The following is a 22,745-nucleotide window of genomic DNA, read 5'->3' as shown; positions in this document are numbered from 1 at the left end:
GGGTATTGAGAAACAGTCGAAACAAAGGATCACAATCGGCGTTTGTGCATCCATGACAGGTAATTAAAATTGTCTCACCATTATTATTAAATTTGCATTTTTATTGCATGGAACAGGTGAAATTAACAATATCAATGTGTGTTAATAGCAATTATCGTCTGCAGGCATAACGCATGAGTGTGTGACAAAGTCAGTTGATCTTTATCGCTGATTAAGTGTTAAAAAACAACATTAAGCTGGCGAGTGTTTTTATAAGAAGGCAATAAGAGGATTTGTGATCCGCTTTAAAGGCAAAACATACACTGCAGGGCCAAAACACCAACTTTGGGGACAGGGCCACAGTCTTTTTTAGGGAAAAAAGACAAAATTTTCTGGCATGGGGAATGAAAAATACTGAGGTAGATTGGAAATTTAGAGAAAAACACATGATTTAAAAAAAAATTCTGTTGGGGAAAGGGCCTTTTTGGTTAAGGGGAAGGAAAAGAGGCCCCTTGCAAAGAAGTTTTTTTTGGCCCTGCACTGATTTGCAACATTTATAACAAACTTTAGGCATTTATGAAAGAGGATTTTTTAGCGTGGAGTGAATTTCTTGATTGTTGCAAGTGAGAATGGTTGTGTGTGTTTTGAAGTTTTTTGCGTGATAAGTAATCTTGTTTTTTGTACATGATGTGCTATGTTTTTTTGATAAAGAATGAATTTATGTTTGTATTTTGTATGAGGTTGTTGAATGGAAAAGATGTTTATGTGATGTTTGCATACGAATAATTTTAACAAAATTTAACGTCTTTTTCTTTGAATGAGAACGGTAAAGTTACACCGTACTATTCGTTTATGACACCGAATCCGCTTTTTAGACTTGTTCGGACTTGACATCAATGGCACGTGACAAGCTTTATTCACTGAATGAACGAGATGCGTGAGTAAACAATTATACTCGTGTTGATAAAGTCATTGATTTAATTTAACAATATGAAATTAAATCAATCTATAAGATATTATTCTGTATTATTCAACGTAAGTTATTTCTGTTATTATCCTGAGTTATTGGCAATGAGTCTTTGTTTTACACTGTATGCGAACGACTGGGTGGGGTAATGACGTAGCAATATTACCAACTGACCAACCATCTTAACATTGTAATCCAAAAACAACGGTCACCTGTGGACAACGGTCACTTTTGTCTTTTGCCTTGACTGACCGCTGTTCTCAGATTTGACTGTATATTCAAAATTAACAAGACATGTGTCGGTATGATTGATATTGACAGTGCCCCAGATAATTATTTGGGAAATAGGGTTTTAACCCATTGATTTTGAAATATAGGGTGATTTCATTCTTGAAATAGGGTGAACTGAGTTATAAAAATGCATACCTTAAAATCATTGTCTCTTTACTTCTGTTGAAGCTGCACACTTGTATTGATTAAATAAACTGTAAACTATCATAATTAACTTTAATAAACTGATGTTTCATAACATCTTTAATCCCTGAAACTGTCCATAATATAAACTTTAACTTTAAAACTTAGAAAAAAAACTGACATCTATGCAACTGTCAAACATATAAACATGTTCTAGAAATTGTTCACTCAGTCAATGCACCCTTAGGTAGAACTTCCAGTAGTTGAGGCAGCTCTTCTAAAAAGTTTGGGAATGACTGATATTTTGGCGCAACAATCGCGGACATCTTTCGACCTTTCTTAGACTTATTTTATTTCGCATCGTTAAAGAAACTGAACGTACAGACGCTTTACAAATACATGCGCAATGAGCGACATATTAAGTCAGATTGAAAACGCATGTATGTCGTCGTAAATAATTTGGTCAGACAATATTTGACTATGAAATCTAGTCCGCAGAGCATTTGACTAACTTTGACTGTTTTCCTGCTCCGTCATCAAGGCGCTTGCTGAATGAAACCGTCGCAGCGTTACGATAATAATTCGAAAGAGAAAATACCGAAAATGAGCAACAAAAAAAAAGCATTTTCGGTCTAAGCTATTGTATCTTAGGCATCAAATGTGACGAATTTGCGTAAAAGTCAAATTGGTTGCGATTTCAATACGCATGATATTGTATTTCTTTGCGTTTTTAAACATTTTAATAGGGTGAAAGACGCAGTTACGCAGCTTATCTGGGGCACTGTATTGATATGTGAACACATTCCATACTTGTTTTTAAGTTTGACCTTTGACCTCTAAGATTGCTCTAGACTTTTCATTTCTGGAGACTGGTTCAATATGCAAATTTTTTTTGATTATGGCTTACATTTGAGCAAAGTAGTTTTTAAATCCATCAATGTATGGCAAAGTTATGGCCGAGAAAGAATTTTTTTATTTTGACCTTTCGACAACTAAATATGATCTTTGAGGAAGAGGGAACGATGTTAAACGTGACTCTTCGTATTATGATGGAATACATATCTGCATATCTTAACAAGATGTGTTTGTGAAACACAATGTCCCCCTATATGACCTTGACCTTGACTCTTCACCACTCAAAATGTGCAGCTCCTTGAGATACACACGCATTTCAAATATAAAATTGCTAGCTTCAATATTGCAGAAGTGACATTACATAAGCAATTTTGACCCATATATTTGACCTTGAAGGATGACCTTGAACTTGACCTTTCACCACTCAAAATGTGCAGCTCCATGAGATACACATGCATGCCAAATATCAAGTTGCTATCTTCAATATTGCAAAAGTATTCATAAAATAAGCGATTTAGGCCACATATATTTGACCTCTGACCTTGAAGGATGACCTTGATCTTGACTTTTCACCACTCAAAATGTGCACCTCCATGAGATACACATGCATGCCAAATATCAAGTTGCTATCTTCAATATTGCAAAAGTTTTCATAAAATAAGCGATTTGGGCCACATATATTTGACCTCTGACCTTGAAGTATGACCTTGACCTTTCACCACTCAAAATGTGCAGCTCCATGAGATACACATGCATGCCAAATATCAAGTTGCTATCTTCAATATTGCAAAAGTATTCATAAAATGAGGGATTTTGGCCACATATATTTGACCCCTGACCTTGAAGGATGACCTTGACCTTGACCTTTCACCACTCAAAATGTGCAGCTTCATTAGATACACATGCATGCCAAATATGAAGTTGCCATCTTCAAAATAGCAAAAGTTATTGCAAAATGTTAAGTTGGCGCAAACCAACCAACCAACCAACCAACAGACCAACAGACCAACCCCTTAACAGACAGGGCAAAAACAATATATCCCCCACTACTATAATGGGGGACATAAAAACCATATGGCAAATAGATGGCAAAGTTATGGTCGAGACAAGAAATGAGATTTTTTTGCCACTTTGGGGAAATTTATGCCAGATTTTTTAAGGAAAAAAAAATTTGCCATTGAAAAAGAGCTGACTTATGGCAATTGTGATACATCGACTATCTACGGAACTTCCGCAAGTTAGGCCTTGTGTATTTTGGTTGCCATCTTGGCTTGTATTACTACTTTACTCACAAAAATGTCATCAGTCTTTTGTTGCAAGTCTGTAAACAACACGTGTTGAAGTAGCGCCAAACATTCTGCCCTAATTTTTATAAAACAAGAGGGCCATGATGGCAATGTATCGCTCCACTGTTTTTTCTTTGCGAAAAATACGTGCTTTCGCATGGGTTGAAATGTACTCAAGCATGTGACTTTCTCTTTCTATCCCTCGTCCCACTGGGGGTTTAAAGTTGGAAGGGTGAGCATTTTTATATATGGAAAAAGTTACTACCGTGTTAACTCATCAGACTTAAAAGCCTGGGAATTGTTGCACAGGTCCTTTGCTTATAACGTCGGTACATTTATCTCTCCAAAAGATATTGTCGTTCTTTCTATTTCACATTTTTTTAGATGCTGAAGATCAAATCTACGCATTTGATTTGAAACAGATTCACAAGACCCATAAGAATCAAAATGCCTTAACCCTTTACCAAACGACACATTTTGGACTTTCCCAATTTGAAAGAGGTTGCAGACGTCAATTAAATTAAAATGGAATATGAAGGAAATGATCAAGTAGGGTAGAAATAATTGTGATAAAAGGAGAAATTGCTCATCAACCCACACATCCCTAAGACCAACAGGCCTGAGAATATTATGATAATCTAAAGATTATTTCTTTATATTTATAAATGTATTTAATTAAGTACCGTAATTACTCTATGTTTTCGGACACTTAAAAATAATTAATTTATTTCGTGTCCGAAAACATAGATACGAAAAATATTCACAAAATGCAGGTGTCCGAAAACTTAGATTCTAAAACTGAAGTGTCCGAAAATAGCGTCAATTGTATCAAGGACTACCGGTAATAGCATGCCGTTGTAAAATACCATGCCGAATAGTATAAATTACAGTTATATATATTTGCACTGCATTTTAAATAATTTTAAATGCTTAATTTATTTGACAGAAAGTTACTTCAAGGTTGTACTTTGACCTACGAGATCAAATATGAGAATGTGACGTACCGATACTCGCTAGTATGAACCTGTAATTAACGCAAAAATACAAACTATGAATTCTTTGTTTGTTCATTTCAGATAGTTGTTTTCTAACATCTTCCATTGTTCGTAAAACTTGCAATAGGGTGCATCACACTTTGAAGAGTTTAGTATTTGTCACAGTTATTTTACTTAGAAGGGGTAGGACCATTGCGGTAGATAATTGAACTGTTAATTGGTACTGTTAAGTTTCATAACGCTTATGCTATCGGGCGAAACCATTGTTTAATACCGGTTTACAAGGTTATTTACCCAATAACGCAATGTAATGGTCCGTTACCCTTAGGCATGCACCTTCCATGTTTTATGATGTTAATCATGTTGTCAAACCACATGATCAAAGTGTCATTAGATATCGAAAACAGGACCGAAATTTGGTAAAATAGCGCTGCAAAATATTCTGTCCGAAAACTTAGAGACATAAATAATGGACGAAAAATCGTGTGTCCGAAAATTACGAGTCATGAAAAATAATTATTTTTGCTAAAAAAGGGGGTGTCCGAAAACTTAGAGTGTCCGAAAACATAGAGTTATTACGGTAATACATTTGACTTCTAAGATCAATTCATAACTTATATTAAGAAAATTATAAAATGGTCAGAAATATATATGGATTGTTGAGCAATTGACAATCATATCCACAATTCATGAGTCACAATTCACAAATGGAACAATGAATCATTAGTTATTAAAAAGCAGCATATACGATAGTTAAGAACATTGCACTTCATTAATTTCAACACCTTCTCTTGGATACAAAGTTTGAGTTTACCGTGCAGTATCATATATTGACTTTTCTTGAAATAATTATGTTCATGGAAGTTGTGTTTTTAAAATCAATAATATATTATTAAACTGGTTTAAACACTGCAAAAAAGACATGAAATTAACATGTCATCCAAAATATCTTCATCCGGATATATGGTCACTTTCGACATATTTAAATAAAACCCGACTTTTTTCAGTTTGTAAGAAAAACATTCATAACACATGTTCTTACTTCAATGCCTTTGTAAGCAGTCACCATCTGACCTAAAATGGCACTAAATGACAGGGTTTTATCTCATGTTTACAAGATGTTGATGTTGTTGTTGGTCACAGCCAAACGGCCGCAGTAATCTCCACTGGTAAACGTCATATGTACAGTTTTGTGACCCCCGGGGCCGGGTCAAATTTGAGCCCAGGAGAATAATTTGAACAAATTTGGTAGAGGACTATTAGATTTCACTACATACCAAATTTAGTAGCCCTAGGCTCTATAATTAAGAACAAGAAGATTTTTAAAGTTTGCACACAATAGGCCTTATTTAAGCATATGTTCATTTTTGTGACCCCTGGAGCAAGGTCAAATTTGTTCCCAGGGGCATAATTTGAACAAACTCTGTAGAGAACTATTATATGTCACTACCTACCGAATTTGGTAGAAATAGGCCCAATGGTTATGGACAAGAAGATTTTTATAGTTTGCACAAAATGGGCCCAATGCATATGGTCAATTTTGTGACCCCTGGGAAAAGGGTCAAATTTGATCCCAGGGGCTTAATTTGAAAAACTTGGTAGAGGACTATAAGATGTCATTACATACCAAATTTGGTAGCCCTATGCCATACGGTTATGGACAAGAAGATTTTTAAAGTTTGCACAAAATAGGCCTTATATAAGCAAATTTTCAATTTTTTGACCCCCCAGGGCAGGGTCAAATTTGACCCCAGGGGCATAATTTGAACAAACTTGGTAGAGGACTATAAGATGTCACTATATACCAAATTTGGTAGCCCTTGGCCCAATGGTTATGGACAGTTAGATTTTTAAAGTTTTCACAAAATAGGCCTTATATAAGCAAATTTTCAATTTTTTGACCCCCCGGGGCAGGGTCAAATTTGACCCCAGGGACATAATTTGAACAAACTTGGTAAAGGACTATAAAATGTCACTACATAGCAAATTTGGTAGCCCAGGTAAGGCCCAATGGTTATGGACAAGAAGATTTTTAAAGTTTGCACAAAATAGGCCTTATATAAGCAAATTTTCAATTTTTTAACCCCCCAGGGCAGGGTCAAATTTGACCCCAGGGGCATAATTTGAACAAACTTGGTAGAGGACTATAAGATGTCACTACATAGCAAATTTGGTAGCCCTAGGCCCAATGGTTATGGACAAGAAGATTTTTAAAGTTTGCACAAAATAGGCCTTATATAAGCAACTTTTCAATTTTTGAACCCCCCAGGGCAGGGTCAAATTTGACCCCAGGGGCATAATTTGAAAAAACTTCGTAGAGGACTATAAGATGTCACTACATACCAATTTTGGTAGCCCTTGGTCCAATTGTTATGGACGTAAAGATTTTTAAAGTTTTCACAAAATAGGCCTTATATAAGCAAATTTTCAATTTTTTATCCACCCATGGCAGGGTCAAATTTGACCCCAGGGGCATAATTTGAACAAACTTGGTAGAGGACTATAAGATGTCACTATATACCAAATTTGGTAGCCCTTGGCCCAATGGTTATGGACAGTTAGATTTTTAAAGTTTTCACAAAATAGGCCTTATATAAGCAAATTTTCAATTTTTTGACCCCCCGGGGCAGGGTCAAATTTGACCCCAGGGACATAATTTGAACAAACTTGGTAAAGGACTATAAAATGTCACTACATAGCAAATTTGGTAGCCCAGGTAAGGCCCAATGGTTATGGACAAGAAGATTTTTAAAGTTTGCACAAAATAGGCCTTATATAAGCAAATTTTCAATTTTTTAACCCCCCAGGGCAGGGTCAAATTTGACCCCAGGGGCATAATTTGAACAAACTTGGTAGAGGACTATAAGATGTCACTACATAGCAAATTTGGTAGCCCTAGGCCCAATGGTTATGGACAAGAAGATTTTTAAAGTTTGCACAAAATAGGCCTTATATAAGCAAATTTTCAATTTTTGAACCCCCCAGGGCAGGGTCAAATTTGACCCCAGGGGCATAATTTGAAAAAACTTCGTAGAGGACTATAAGATGTCACTACATAGCAAATTTGGTAGCCCTAGGTCCAATGGTTATGGACAAGAAGATTTTTAAAGTTTGCACAAAATAGGCCTTATATAAGCAAATTTTCAATTTTTTGACCCCCCGGGGCAGGGTCAAATTTGACCCCAGGGACATAATTTGAACAAACTTGGTAAAGGACTATAAAATGTCACTACATAGCAAATTTGGTAGCCCAGGTAAGGCCCAATGGTTATGGACAAGAAGATTTTTAAAGTTTGCACAAAATAGGCCTTATATAAGCAAATTTTCAATTTTTTAACCCCCCAGGGCAGGGTCAAATTTGACCCCAGGGGCATAATTTGAACAAACTTGGTAGAGGACTATAAGATGTCACTACATACCAAATTTGGTAGCCCTAGGCCCAATGGTTATGGACAAGAAGATTTATAAAGTTTGCACAAAATAGGCCTTATATAAGCAAATTTTCAATTTTTTGACCCCCCGGGGCAGGGTCAAATTTGACCCCAGGGGCATAATTTGAACAAATTTCAGGTTTTTTTTTCCACTTTTTGGGAAGATAGCCCATGGCTTTGGAATTGGGAATTTTATCGGCATTTTCATGAAATTGGGAAAATAAATTCATTAGCCTTTTTTTCCACACGAAAAGTCCACTGATAAGAGAAATACTAAATTTGATATAACCCTTTATAATATAATCATTCAAATTAAAAGAACTAAATCGTATAATACTTTGTTAGATGTAATTGAATTAAAATTGAGATAAAATACACGTTAGACTTCTTTAAAAAAAAAACTAAAAAAAAAAAATTTTTTTTTTTTTTGGAAATTTGGAATTTTTTGCCACATTTTGGGAAAAAAGTGTACTTTTTGGGATTGGGAACATAGCCGAATTTCAGCTATAAAATCGGGCCAAAAAAACCCCTGAATTTGAAAGAGGTTCACCACATGAACATTCCTGATCTCATCAGAATTGGACCAGTAGTTTAGGAGAAGAAGATGTTTAAAGAAAAAGTTAACGCACGGACGCACTGACGCACACACGACGGACACAGGACCATGACAAGCCCCGCTGGCCTTTGGCCAGTGGAGCTAAAAAGCACTGTACACATTCATTCGTTGTGCATTTGGACCTATTATTCAAATGGTTTACTTTTTAAACATTATTTTACCACGTTATTGTCAACTTTTGAAAAAGAATTTACGTTGTTTACAAAACTATTCACACTGAAAGTGAAACAGGATTAGTGACATTTCCAGATGTAAACACTAAATATTTTATCAGTTTGATAAAGCAAATCAAACAAGACGATGGGAAATTTATGCAATACATACTATCATTGACGATTGTAGTACAATTTAAAAGTATGCATGACTACAGTTCATTTATACAAATTGTTTAAATCAAATTGATGACTGGGTTGATTATTAATAATATTATTGCTTTATGCGTCTGTTATAATTTAGTATACTTATTTGTAAAAACCATAATAATGTTTAGATTTTAAAAGCAATTTTTCACAAATTAACATGTTGTTTTATTATTATTATTTAATATAACTAGGATGTATAATTACCATTATTATTCATTATAAAATTATCAATATGTTTTATTTTAAACTAGAATTTGTAATTTTTTACCATTATTTAATGGATTGTCCACATTTTCATGATACTCAAACTAAAATGTATTGATCAGGTAGTTACTATTTCAGCATTTTGTAATACACTTGTATTTAGTTTAATTGACGTTTAATTTCAATTCTATGAGCTTTAGAATTGATGGTGGGCTAAAATGAGATATGTAACGTTGGGCATGCGCAAAGCAGTTTCCGAAACCCTGATGTTTCTCACATTATTATTATATTTTATCAGTTGAACAATGAAATGAAAGTAATATTTTTGAACAATATCTTAAAATTGTCATATTTAAAACTTCCTTGAAGTTGGTTTGCAGGGTTACCCTGGGTGGATTTAAGCGCTCCATCAATTCTCTAACTCATAGAATTGAAATTAAACGTCAACTTAACCACGGTAAGTCTCGTTTAATTTTTAAATTCTATTTCGTCTAAAGAATTTCTGTCCTTCTTAAATGGTATTTCAAAGCAATAATGTGATAAACAAAGGCATACCTTTTTTACTATGAATCAGCATTCTCTACACTAAGACACCATCTTGAAATGTATCAGTGCTTTTTATCTTCTTACAATAGAACTTTGCAAAAGTACTTTCATTTGAACACCATGCCTTGACAAGACTTGTTGATATTGGTACATGATTTGCATGCACTGTAGACACTTCTGCACTCCTTACACTATTTGCTCCAAATTCCTGAACATTGATTCCACTTCATGTCGTGATAAATCGAATCCATCATGATATGGTGTCCTTACTAACTGCATCGTAAGGCTTAATATAACTAATAAACAACTGTTTACAACCCTAGGTGTTTCTTGCGACACAAATATTCTTTTAAAACAGTATACATACAAGGTCTCCTATCTGGAGGGTAGGCCTTTAAAGTCATAAATGAAACATTAAAGTAAGGCCTGTTTTTGTTTCAACAAACTAGAGAACTGAACAACGAACTAGTTGCTTAACTTTCTTATATTTTAACAGTTTAAAAATGTAACGACTGAACTTGCGCAGCATTCGTTAAGGCAACAATATATAGCAACAATAATTGCAAGCTTCATAGTTAAGTCCTTTAACTTTAAGTGTTTTATTGGTGAAAGATTTCTCAAATATTCAAGCACAGGTTAAACATCCCATATTTCTGTGTTTTTTGTTTTAGGTAGCTTCAAACTGAAAAATTCCTTTCATGTATCCCATTATAAGAGGATGTAATCCGATTCTGAATCCTTCATAATTAAAACCAAGAGACAAATATGCACCTCCGGCTGTGTTTAAACTGTCATTACCAAGTCCATTGTTAAACTGATCAGTTAAAAATGCAATCGCTTCTGCCACATTTGGAGAAAATTTATAACATGATTTGCCTTTCACCACAGTAACAAAACCATCTTGATATGAATACCTGGTACTGTTTCTTTTTTCCTCTTTTCCAGGAACACATTAGTATGTTGGTAGACTGTTCTGAAATACCTTGTTTTCTAAAACTTTCCCCAACACTTTGCACACAATCAGCTTGAGTTTTTTCCTCAGTGGCTGTTCGATCCCTGTTGATATGGAAGTTGAAGTAGCTTGTGCCGTTTCAAGATTATAATTGGTAAATCCACCAGAATTTCCATCAACTGTGGGAATCACGCATGTCTGTGTTGGCCATAACGTTGCAATTACAATGTCTGTTGCCTGATCCAGTCTGACTTTTTGGATGCATTGTCCCTAAAAACTGAAAGGAGGGCATAAATAAACACAATTCCATGTGTTCCAATTACAAAAAAATGCATCTATGAGTTGTGCTTCTTGATCAGGTTTCCAGGAACATTGATAGATGATATTTGAGCATTTAACCTGGTTGCGAACAGGTCAATATCCGGTTATCCCCATCTTTTACATATATTTGCAAAAAGTTTTGAATGTAATTTCCAAATCAATTTATCATTAAAATTTCTGGAAGCTTTGTCTGCTTCGCAGTTTAATGACCCTGCAACATGAGAACATGTTAACCAAATGTTGTTTTCTATACACCAATTCCAAATTTTAACAGCTACTAAATTAAAGTCTCCAGAAATAATACCACCCAATTGCATGGTGACGTGGCTGTGGAATTATCAGAAAAAACTTGAACATTTTAATCTTTTAATTGCATCCTGAACCGCTTCAAACCAAACATGATTGCTTTTAACTCCAGGTCATTCATGTGAAATAGCCTGTCTGACCATCTACCACCAATATGTACACCTTCGTAAACTGCACCCCAGCCTTCTAGAGATGCATCAGTATAGAACCTTATATCTGAATTTTCTCTAAAGATTGTTCGTTTTTGTTTATGAAATTCCTGTATCCACCACATTATATCCATTTTCATACAGTCTTATATGAGCATTAAAGCATTGTTATTATCCAGGAGCCGTATTCACAAATGTACGTAAGTCTCAAATCTTAGACTCAGCTCAAGTTTCTGACTCAGACTCAAACTCAGGCTAACAAAACTTAATTCACGAAACATAAAACGGTAAGTTTTACACTCAGACTCAGTAAGGTAAGTCTCAAGTGCTAAGTCTACAATGTTTAGACTTACGTAATACAATCGCGACGTAACTTTGTATATACGCACGTACAAATTTAAAATGGCCGCCGCACAAGGCCACTTGCGTTTTAATAATTATTTGAGAGTTGAAAGAGTGTTTATCGACCGAACGAATTCCTTGGAAATATTTCAGGACATTGAATGATATAAACGTTTTCGTCCATGTATACCTCTGTCCGTCTGTCTGTCTATGAATTAATTGAGTTGCCATATAAAATATATTTGTGATGCAAATGTTGTATAATATGCATTTATTGACAGAAAGTGTATGGTTTTAATGTGCTGTATTCTAAAAATAATAAAAACACTCGACAGCTGTAAACATATTTAATTTTCACATGACCTTATTCATTGCATTTTCAATAATGATGATATTAAATTTGATAATCAATTTAACACATGTCAGCATATTACATAACATTTAACTGACTTAAGGTAAAACTTTCATTTCATATAACAGACATACAGTCACAAATCACATTACATTTAAACCACAATCCATTTATTTATGAATTTTTAAATTTCCCTTAAGATTTCTTAATTTTAAGTGATTAACTTTCAGGTTTCCCATGCACTTGGGATGGTATTGATTGCACACACGTGCACATAAAACAGTCTAATTATCACGTTGAAGACTTCATAGGTCGAAAGGCCCACAATTAATGTACAGGTATGGCTTACCAAATAATTTTGTGTAACGCTGAAACTTAATTTAATTGTTTTTCTCTGATTCACGTTTATTGTTAACAAAAATAATTTATTAAACAATTACATGTTAATTTTAGCAGTTGTAATTCGTTAACTAAGAAACGTCATCAGTTGTATATCAACTTACATAGTAAAATTAATAAAATATTTATTATATAGTTAATTTATTTTATGTATTGAAAAAATGTTATGCACATTTCATATTCACAGGCTGTCTGTGATGCACACTACAAAATAACAAGTTTCAATGCCAACTGGCAAGGGCGGACACATGATGCCAGAATTTTGAGAAACTGCCAACTAAAAGATCAGTTTGAAAATGGTAGGTGTTGAACAATGTATAAAAATTGTATGTGTATCAATGTATTTAAGCTAATATTCAGCCATTGCTCATGGATAGACAGCATACAAACATTGACTGGAAATTTAAAATTAAAGTACAAAAGGACACATAAACATATTTCAATATAAGAAATAGAGTTATGGAGTAGTTAAAAAAAATAAAAATATGATTTGTAGTATAACTTGGACTATTGAAGATGGCGAATTTGTATATTTCTGAAATTTGTTGTATCAACAAAATTTTGACAATTGCTAACAATCCACAAATTCAGCATCTTCAATGTCTACAAGCTATTTAAAACTTTGCCATTGTAATATAATGTTTTTGCCTGTATACATAAGGAATATTGTTCTTCATTTTTTTTAATGCAGTAATGTTTTTCCATTTGGATTTTCTCAATTTGTTAATTTCTAGATTTAACTGTTCAATGTCGTTTTCCATGTTTGCAGATGTCAGCGTAGTTAATGTATTGTAGGACAATCTTTTATCGGCCTTCTTTGTGGATGCTGAAAAAAAGGTTTAAAAGTGTAATTTTGATAAATGGACGTATTCTCATGTTATGACATTCAAATGTTTAAATCAATGCATATCGCATAATCTATTCATTAGCACTTAATTTTGGCATATATAATGCTAGTTCTATTTCAAAGTATGCATGATAATTTTTCATTCTAAATAGTAACACATTAGTTAAACAGTGTTTGCTCTCTCAGATGGACTAGTATTGTCATTCCAGTTTTTAGAACTGGTATTCAATCAATGCAAGTTTCATACTTTTAAAGTGTTCTCTTAATACCTATTATTATAGACAATGTATGCCTTTGAAAAAAATAAGAATGAACATTCTGTTATCTTTTGCTGTGCACTTACCTCCAATAAGTGCTACCATAATATTAAGTTTTAAATTGACAATCTTTTTAGTGGTTACGATTTGCTACGGACAAATTGAAATATATATTTAAACATATCGAAAACTTACATTCTTTTTGCAATACAATGGTCAACTAATGTTTATATACAATACTTAAGTTTATTTATAATAATCCCAGCGTTAATTTTCAAACAAAATGTCTAATGTAAATTTATTGCATGTTTTTTCTTTTGTTTTGTTTTAAAGGGTAAATCCCTTTTATATTGTATACTGTGTTCAATGTGATATATACCTATGGTTTGCATGTTCACTGTGATGTTTACATATGGTTCGCATATATATGATAATATATTTATTTACCATTGTGTTCTTCACTGCTGGCTGTTGTAATGCATATGAAGAAGCTGCAAAAACAAAAAAAAAGCAACAATTTATTAAAACAGATAGCTTTGTAAAACACTTATGCACATACATGTACACCTATGCTCATTATAATACTATTTTTAAACATAACAATTATGTGTAGTTTTGATGTATCTGTAACAACAGTTAATTCAAAGTTTATTTAGTATGGATAAATTACTGATGTTATTATTTATCGATGAAGATAACATTTATTGTAGCATTGTGTGTTATTTGCTGTTTATAAATGGGAACAAGAGGAATGTTTGTATCGATGTTGTTGTTTTTTTAAACTTGATTTAAAGTACCAACAATTTATAATACAAACAATTTTATTTCAGTGTGTGTATATTATATTTTAATGCACACATTTAAATAGAAGCGTAATATGCAATACATGTTATGTATATTTATTGTTAGGTATATGTTGATTTTTTCATGTACCTTTCTATTCCTGATTGCTCGTTGTTGTTTTTGCCCAAATCGACATCTGTGATGCAACAACTAAAAAACATATATATGATCAATAAAACTACGTAATAAGTTGATAATTATGTTCATTTGTGTTGTTACTTTATGTGTGGCATTTAATGACAATGTATTTTGTTGCAAAATAAAAGTGGATTAATTATTTCAAAGCGTTTACAGTTCAGTGAACATGTTTCATAATACTGACTACATATCACAAACTCAGAAGATATAATATGCTGCATACATTTAATAAATGTTCAATTATGATAGCCAAAGATACATCATTTCAATACAGTTATTGTAATACTAGTATATACAATATAAAAAATCTACTTGTTTTGAAGGCTATGTAAATAAAATAAAAATAATAATTTTATATTAACAGACACAAAGGCTCTCCGGTTCTTGCGACCCAAAATTCAGAATCTGAAATTTAAATATTAAATAAAAATGGCATGTCATGTGCATGTGTGTATAGTAAATTTAATAGAAGTATTTATTAAACATATTGCATTTTATGTTTACGGTATTACCACCATGGCTGTTGATTATTTGAATATAAACGACAAATAGGGTAACAGTTATCAATGTCAACGTGTAGTAAATGTTAAGTTCATTTAGAAATGTGAAGATGGTTTACGGATACAAATAAAATAATGGTTACGAATCTAACAGGGTACAAGATGAGAACTAAAAAATACCTTCTAAAATGGTACAGTTATCCGTTTTAGCACAAATATTCCATTGTAAATACTTAAATAACAATTCACGTGTGCAAATTTTGGGCACAGAGAACGTGCAACTGTACTATAAATCATAACATTTGAAACAAAAAGATTCCAAAATCGCATCCAAAATCCTTAGTTACATTGTGCATAATGCGGCTTTAGTAAAAAATGACATCGGTAGCAAATCCAATCGTATGCTATTAAATCAAATATTAAAAATATAAGGCAGATACTAAAATAACATATAACTTACAATGATATTCTGCTCGGCACCTCATCCCATTTTTTCTTCGAATAACGGAAATTTTTTCGGCTCCGATTTCCTTATATTCGCCGAATAAAAGGCTCCAGTGGTCACGAACCAGCGCGTTCAAAACAATCTTTGCTGGCTCGGTCAAATCTGGAGCCTTCTGACGCTTCATTTCGCTTTTATCAACTGACAAACACTCCATCGTCAAAGTTGTATCAGAAATGTCTTCTGAAATTTATGACACTATTTGGCGCGTTTTCCATACTAGAAAGTTCGCTTAGTCGTGACGTCATGAAAATAAACGATCTTATTGAAGTCTATTTCCAAACACGTTCGTGAATACGAATCCTGAGTCTGTCTTTTGTAAGTCTAAGTCTGAGTCAAAGTCTGAGTTTGAGTTTAAGTTTGAGTTTATTATTGGTGAATACGGCTCCTGGTTTTGTTTTAGTGATAGTATTTTGGCTTTCTCTGAGCTTCTATAAATCAACTTTCCATATTCAACTGCTGAAAAACTGGCAACCATTAATCAAATGACTTAAGTTGCAACTTGTCTTACAGTTGTTTGTGGAAGTCATACACATTTTTTACATGCTCTTATAATAATATTTTGTCTTACCTCTGTCATTAGAACAGTCATCAGGGGACAAAAATATTTCTTAACTGCACTCGTCATGCAGGACGACTGCATTAAAATTTTCACTTGGCCTGCAAACACATGCACTCGTTCTTCACATATGTATGAAATAAAGATTGCAAAGGGCTGATATGATTAATAAATAGAGGATATTTGTTGGATTCGATGGAATATCGATTTTATTTCACGGGTGATCATATAAAACAATATTTTCACAAGTGGCACAGTGAAAATATGTATTATTTATGATCATGAGTGAATAAAACAAATTTTCTTTTTATTTTATGCTTTTTTCACCGTTTATTTACATTGTAAAAGAGTTTAACTGGATAATTTCTCTGGATTTATGACGTCATTTCGTCGAAAAAATGATGTCATTTAAGTTCCCTTAAAATGATGTCATTTAAGTTTAATATCCATATTTTTCACTTTTATTTTTCACTGTTTAAAACAGTGAACTATCAGTTTTATTTCACTTATATTTCTCTATAAACGACCTGAATGCATAAAATAAAGTTTTCTATATCACTGCTAAAATGCTGCTTACTCAGTTATTTATGCCAAGAAGGGACGTTTGAATATCGCCCCGTCCCCTTTAAACAACACTTGTATGTCAGACATTTTTCAGACGAAATTCAGACTGGTTTAAAAACTTATCTCGCGGTTTATTAATTCTTTAACAAGAGTTCCGCGGTCGGAGATGACCGCATTGAAGCCGGATTTTTTATTTAAATGACAGGAAAGTACCTTTCGTGTTTTTGTCAATGCAATACTTAAATTACTGAAATATTGTTCAAAGGTCAAAATGAAATGTAAGTACTTTTCAAGGCATGAGCAAACCTTGTGTTATGTTTTGAAGACTCTATGTCCAAGCATACCAAAGTTATAACAATTTTAACATTTTAACATTTAAGGTCACAGTGACCTTGACCTTCAAATGAATGACATTGAAATGACCAGTGGTCATCTTCTAGTACTGGCCAATCTTTATTTCAAGTTTGAAGACTCTAGGTACAAGCATACCAAAGTTATAACATGAAATAAGAACTTTAACATTTTTACATTCAAGGTCACAGTGACCTTGACCTTCAAATGAATGACCTTGAAATGTCCAGTGGTTACTTACTAGTTCTGGCCAACCTTCATGTCAAGTTTCAAGACTCTAGGTCCAAGCATACCAAAGTTATAACAACTTTAACATTTTTACATTCAAGGTCACAGTGACCTTGACCTTCAAATGAATGACCTTGAAATGTCCAGTGGTTACTTACTAGTTCTGGCCAACCTTCATGTCAAGTTTCAAGACTCTAGGTCCAAGCATACCAAAGTTATAACAACTTTAACATTTTTATATTGAAGGTCACAGTGACCTTCACCTTCAAATGAATGACCTTGAAATGACCAGTGGTCATCTGTTAATCCTGGCCAACCTTCATGTCAAGTTTGAAGACTCTAGGTCCAAGCATACCAAAGTTATACCATGAAATAAGAACTTTAACATTTTTACATTCAAGGTCACAGTGACCTTGACCTTCAAATGAATGACCTTGAAATGACCAGTGGTTACTAACTAGTTATGGCCAACCTTCATGTCAAGTTTCAAGACTCTAGGTCCAAGCATACCAAAGTTATAACAACTTTAACATTTTTTATATTGAAGGTCACAGTGACCTTGACCTTCAAATGAATGACCTTGAAATGACCAGTGGTCATCTGTTAATCCTGGCCAACCTTCATGTCAAGTTTGAAGACTCTAGGTCCAAGCATACCAAAGTTATACCATGAAATAAGAACTTTAACATTTTCGAGCACGCCGCCACCCCCGCCCGCCCGCCCGCCCGCCCGACAACATCAATCTATAAGCCGAGATTTTTTCGAAAAAAATCCGGCTAAAAATCAATATTTACAGTAAATGCAGTCGGATGGTTCTCTGTCAACATGGATGTGAAAAGTTTACAACTAAAAGCCAATATTTACTCGGGACACAGTCTCGCATAGCAATGCGCACCTGCTGTATGAAATTTACAATGACAATTTCCAGTTCATTTGCGTTCTACTTTAGGAATAGATGTAATTTAAGAAAATGACTTTATTTAATGAAAAAGAGTCTTACTGGTCAGAAAAAAACATATTTTAACATCAGCTTTTTTCACTCGTCCTGTAGGACGAGAGCTATAGGGAAATTCACTCGTCCTTTCAAGATTTCACTCATCAATACAAGCGGACAAGTGGAATTTTTGTCCCCTGGTCATTGATAATGAATCGATGATATTACCTTAGAACACAATCTTTGTAGATGGCTCAAACACAGATTTTGCTTCATTTATCATAGTATGATAAATCCAACAAAAACACATATTTTCTTTCCTTTTTTCTTCATTTATCATGAAACCTACCTTTGACATAAGATCCACAAGATCTGATTTTTCTTTCACTCACAGGGGACAAAAATATTTCGAAACTGCACTTTTCCTGCAGGATGAGTGCATTAAATATTTCACTCGTCCTGCAAACACATGCACTCATCCGTCAAATATGTGTGAAATAAAGATTGCAAATGGCTAATATGACTTATAAAGTTTCCTATATCACTGCTAAAATGCTGCTTACTCAGTTATTCATGCCAGCTGATCACAAAAGAAATGTTAAGCAGTGAAATAAGTTATTTTATTTATGAGGAACACAAAATAAATGAAGGCAAATATTTTTCCTTTTTTCTTATGCTCGCGTGCTTTCTGTTTCGGACGTTTGAACATCGCCCCCGCGCCCCGAAATTCAGACTGGTTTAAAACCGTACTTTGCGGTTTAGGTAGTAAATATAGTATTAAATAATTCTTTAAAATTCAATACTTCCAGTGATGCAGTCGGATGGTTCCCTGTTAACATGGCCAGACGCGCAAAGTTTACACCAAAAAGCCAATATCTACTCAGGACACAGCTAGTCTCGCATAACAACGCCCATCTGCTTAATGAAATTCACAATTACTATTTCCGGTTCATTCGCGTTTTACTTTCGTAATAAAAATGCTTTAAGAAAATGATTCTATTTAATGAAAAAAGAGTATTATTGGTCAGACGAGGGCTGTTTGTAAAACATGCATGCCCCCCATATGGGCTGTCAGTTGTAGTGGCAGCCATTGTGTGAATACGTTTTTTGTCACTGTGACCTTGACCTTTGATCTAGTGACCTGAAAATCAATAGGGGTCATCTGCCAGTCATGATCAATGTACCTATGAAGTTTCATGATCCTAGGCCTAATTATTCTTGAGTTATCATCAGGAAACCATTTTACTGTTTTGAGTCACTGTGACCTTGACCTATGACCTAGTGACCTGAAAATAAATAAGGGTTACCTGCCAGTCATTATCAATGTACCTATGAAGTTTCATAATCCTAGGCCTAAGCATTCTTGAGTTATCATCCAGAAACTATTTTACTATTTCGAGTCACTGTGACCTTGACCTTTGACCTAGTGACCTGAAAATCAATAGGGGTCATCTGCCAGTCATGATCAATGTTCCTATTAAGTTTCATGATCTTAGGCGTAAGCATTCTTGAGTAATCATCCAGAAACCATTTTACTGTTTCGAGTCACTGTGACCTTGACCTTTGACCTAGTGACCTGACAATCAATATGGGTCATCTGTGAGTCATGATCAATGTACCTATGAAGTTTCATGATACTAGGTGTAAGCATTCTTGAGTTATCATCCGGAAACCATTTTACTATTTCGTGTCACTGTGACCTTGACCTTTGACCTAGTGACCTGAAAATCAATAGGGGTCATCTGCCAGTCATGATCAATGTACCTATGAAGTTTCATGATCCTAGGCCTAAGCATTCTTGAGTTATCATCCGGAAACCATTTTACTATTTTGAGTCTTTGTGACCTTGACCTTTGACATAGTGACCTGAAAATAAATAGGGGTCATCTGCCAGTCATTATCAATGTACCTATGAAGTTTCATGATCCTAGGCCTAAGCGTTATTATCCGGAAACCATCTGGTGGACGGACCGACGGACTGACGGACGGACCGACCGACATGTGCAAAACAATATACCCCCTCTTCTTCGAAGGGGGGCATAAAAATACATATTTTAACATCAGCTCTTTTTCACCTGTCCTGTAGGACGAGAGCTTTAGGGAAATTCACTCCCCCTTTCAAGATTTCACTCGACAATACAAGCGGACAAGTGGAATTTTTGTCCTCTGACTCATCTTATGTATCACCACATAGTAAGCAATCATCTATGAATCCTGAGTTTACATGTCCCATGTTTCGTAATTTAGCATAAATTGGTTTAAGTAGTTTTGTGAACAAACTAGGGCCTTCCTATATGCCATTCTATATGCCATTTGGAAGACATGTACACTTGGAGACTTTTCTGACGTAATACTTTTCAAACTTGAATATCTCAGTAATAAGTTAAGAATTTGATTTAAAATTGCACATGTGATTATTTGACTATATTCTGTGCAAGATTACGATAAAATCTTTCATCCGTGCCGAACAGACCCTTTTGCACGTAGGGTAGGTGTGGTTTCATCTTTTTGCACGTGGTTATAATGGTGAAACACGATATGATTATTATTTTATTTAAATTTCATCATTTTAGGTGGGTTGATGCACCAGGAAAACACAAAATCAATTTAAAAATCAACATATCTCGTATAAAATTTCAGGAGCGCAACAGGGCAATCGGCATGTTGCAGGCTACCTTCTCAACTTGCTGAAGCATCCGATTGTCAAGGATAATTGATTTTATCGTTTGCTTGCACAAACTATAGCCAAATGATCACATTTACATTTTTAAATCAAGATATTTAAGTTTGAACAAGGGACAAAATTGTCACAAAACCAGGTTTTCAACTCAAATTGTGACCTTTACCTTGGAGATATTGACGTAATTCTTTCGTGCGACACACCATCCAATGATGGTAAACAAACGTGCCAAATGATTATAAAATCTCACAATGATCGACATAGTTATGGCCCAGCCAAGATCATTTATGGCCATTTTTTACCTTTGAACTCAAAGTGTGACCTTGACCTTGGAGATATTGATGTAATTCTTTCGCGCAACACACCGTCCAATGATGGTGAACAAATGTGCCAAATGATTTTAAAATCTCACAATAAACGACATAGTCACGGCCCGGACAAGCTTGTTCCGCCCACCTGCCAGCCCACCAGCCCGCCGACATTCGCCAATCTAATAACCAGTTTTTTTCCTTTGGGAAACCTGGTTAAAAATGCTGCGATCGAAATTCTTCAAGTTTAGTACAACGCTTCATAATTCCAATTTGATTTTAATTTCATCATTTTAGGTATGTTTTTAAACCATGAAAACATAACATTAATTAGAAAAACAAGAGCTGTCACCATAGGATGACATATGCCCCCTATAAACGCTTTGATATTAGTTATAGCATTTTTCGAAACCTAAACGCAGATTTCGAAACCTAAACGCGGACCCTAAGTTCAAGGTCACAGGGGTCGAAATTTTTGTGCATATGGAAAGGCCTTGTCCATATAAACATGCATACCAAATATAAAGGTTATATCTTAAGGGACATAGAAGTTATGAGCATTTTTCGAAACCTAAACGCAGATTTTGAAACCTAAACGCGGACCCTAAGTTCAAGGTCAAGGTCACAGGGGTCAAAATTTATGTGTGTATGGAAAGGCCTTGTCCATAAAAACATGCATACCAAATATGAAGGCTTTATCTCAAGGGACATAGAAGTTATGAGCATTTTTCAAAACCTAAACGCGGACCCTACGTTCAAGGTCAAGGTCACAGGGGTCAAAATTTGTGTGCATATGGAAAGGCCTTGTTCATATACACATGCATACCAAATATGAAGGTTATATCTCAAGGGACATACAAGTTATGAGCATTTTTCGAAACCGAATCGCAGATTTGAAACCTTTACGCGGACCCTTAGTTCAAGGTCAAGCTGGTCACAGGGGTTAAAGATTTTGTGCGTATGGAAAGGCCTTGTCCATATACACATGCATACCAAATATGAAGGTTATATCTCAAGGGACATAGAAGTTATAAGCATTTTTCGAAACCTAAACGCAAAGTGTGAGGGAAAGACGGACAGACAGACAGACGGACAGTCCGATCACTATATGCCCCCTTTTCTTCGAAAGGGGGCATAAAAATATGGCTTGTATGAATATTCATGAGCGAAATGTTGCAAGCCGGTCGGTCATTAAGACATTTAAGTAAATGCGTTTTACTTTTAACATTATTATTTTACAATGTACGATATTAAGAATTTTACTTCTTCAGTGATGTTTTAATTTGTCATGTTTGATATTTTAATGTTAATCAATTTCAATTAAATTTACATGAATAATTAGATATGTGTTAAATAAGTCTGAGTTCAAATTTCAACAAAATCTGTTCTAAAATAAGGGAGATTTATTGATTTGAGTATGTGTTGTATTAGAAAAGTCTCCAAGTGTATATTGATGTATATTGTTGTTCCATTGAAAACAAAAGTATTTTGGCTGTTCCTCAGCAATTGTCACTGAATAATATGCATGACGCAAATCAACTGATGCCATAAATGTACC

At 34.3% G+C, this 22,745-nt stretch overlaps 1 protein-coding gene and 1 long non-coding RNA gene across 4 annotated transcripts in view; both read right to left on the bottom strand.

Moving 5' to 3' along the window:
- Nucleotides 1-22,745, bottom strand: part of LOC127841915 (uncharacterized) — a 140,360-nt gene that overhangs the window by 40,377 nt on the left and 77,238 nt on the right. The window lies entirely within an intron of this gene.
- Nucleotides 14,028-15,375, bottom strand: LOC127841928 (uncharacterized). Its single transcript, XR_008031436.1, has 3 exons — nt 15,242-15,375; nt 14,514-14,573; nt 14,028-14,071 (listed from the first exon to the last, which is right to left on the bottom strand). It is a non-coding gene; the product is annotated as an uncharacterized LOC127841928 (long non-coding RNA).

The sequence above is a fragment of the Dreissena polymorpha genome, chromosome 8, assembly GCF_020536995.1.
Source record: "Dreissena polymorpha isolate Duluth1 chromosome 8, UMN_Dpol_1.0, whole genome shotgun sequence".
In the NCBI taxonomy this organism is placed as follows: Eukaryota; Metazoa; Mollusca; class Bivalvia; order Myida; family Dreissenidae; genus Dreissena; species Dreissena polymorpha.
This window is presented reverse-complemented; position numbering and strand designations above follow the sequence as displayed.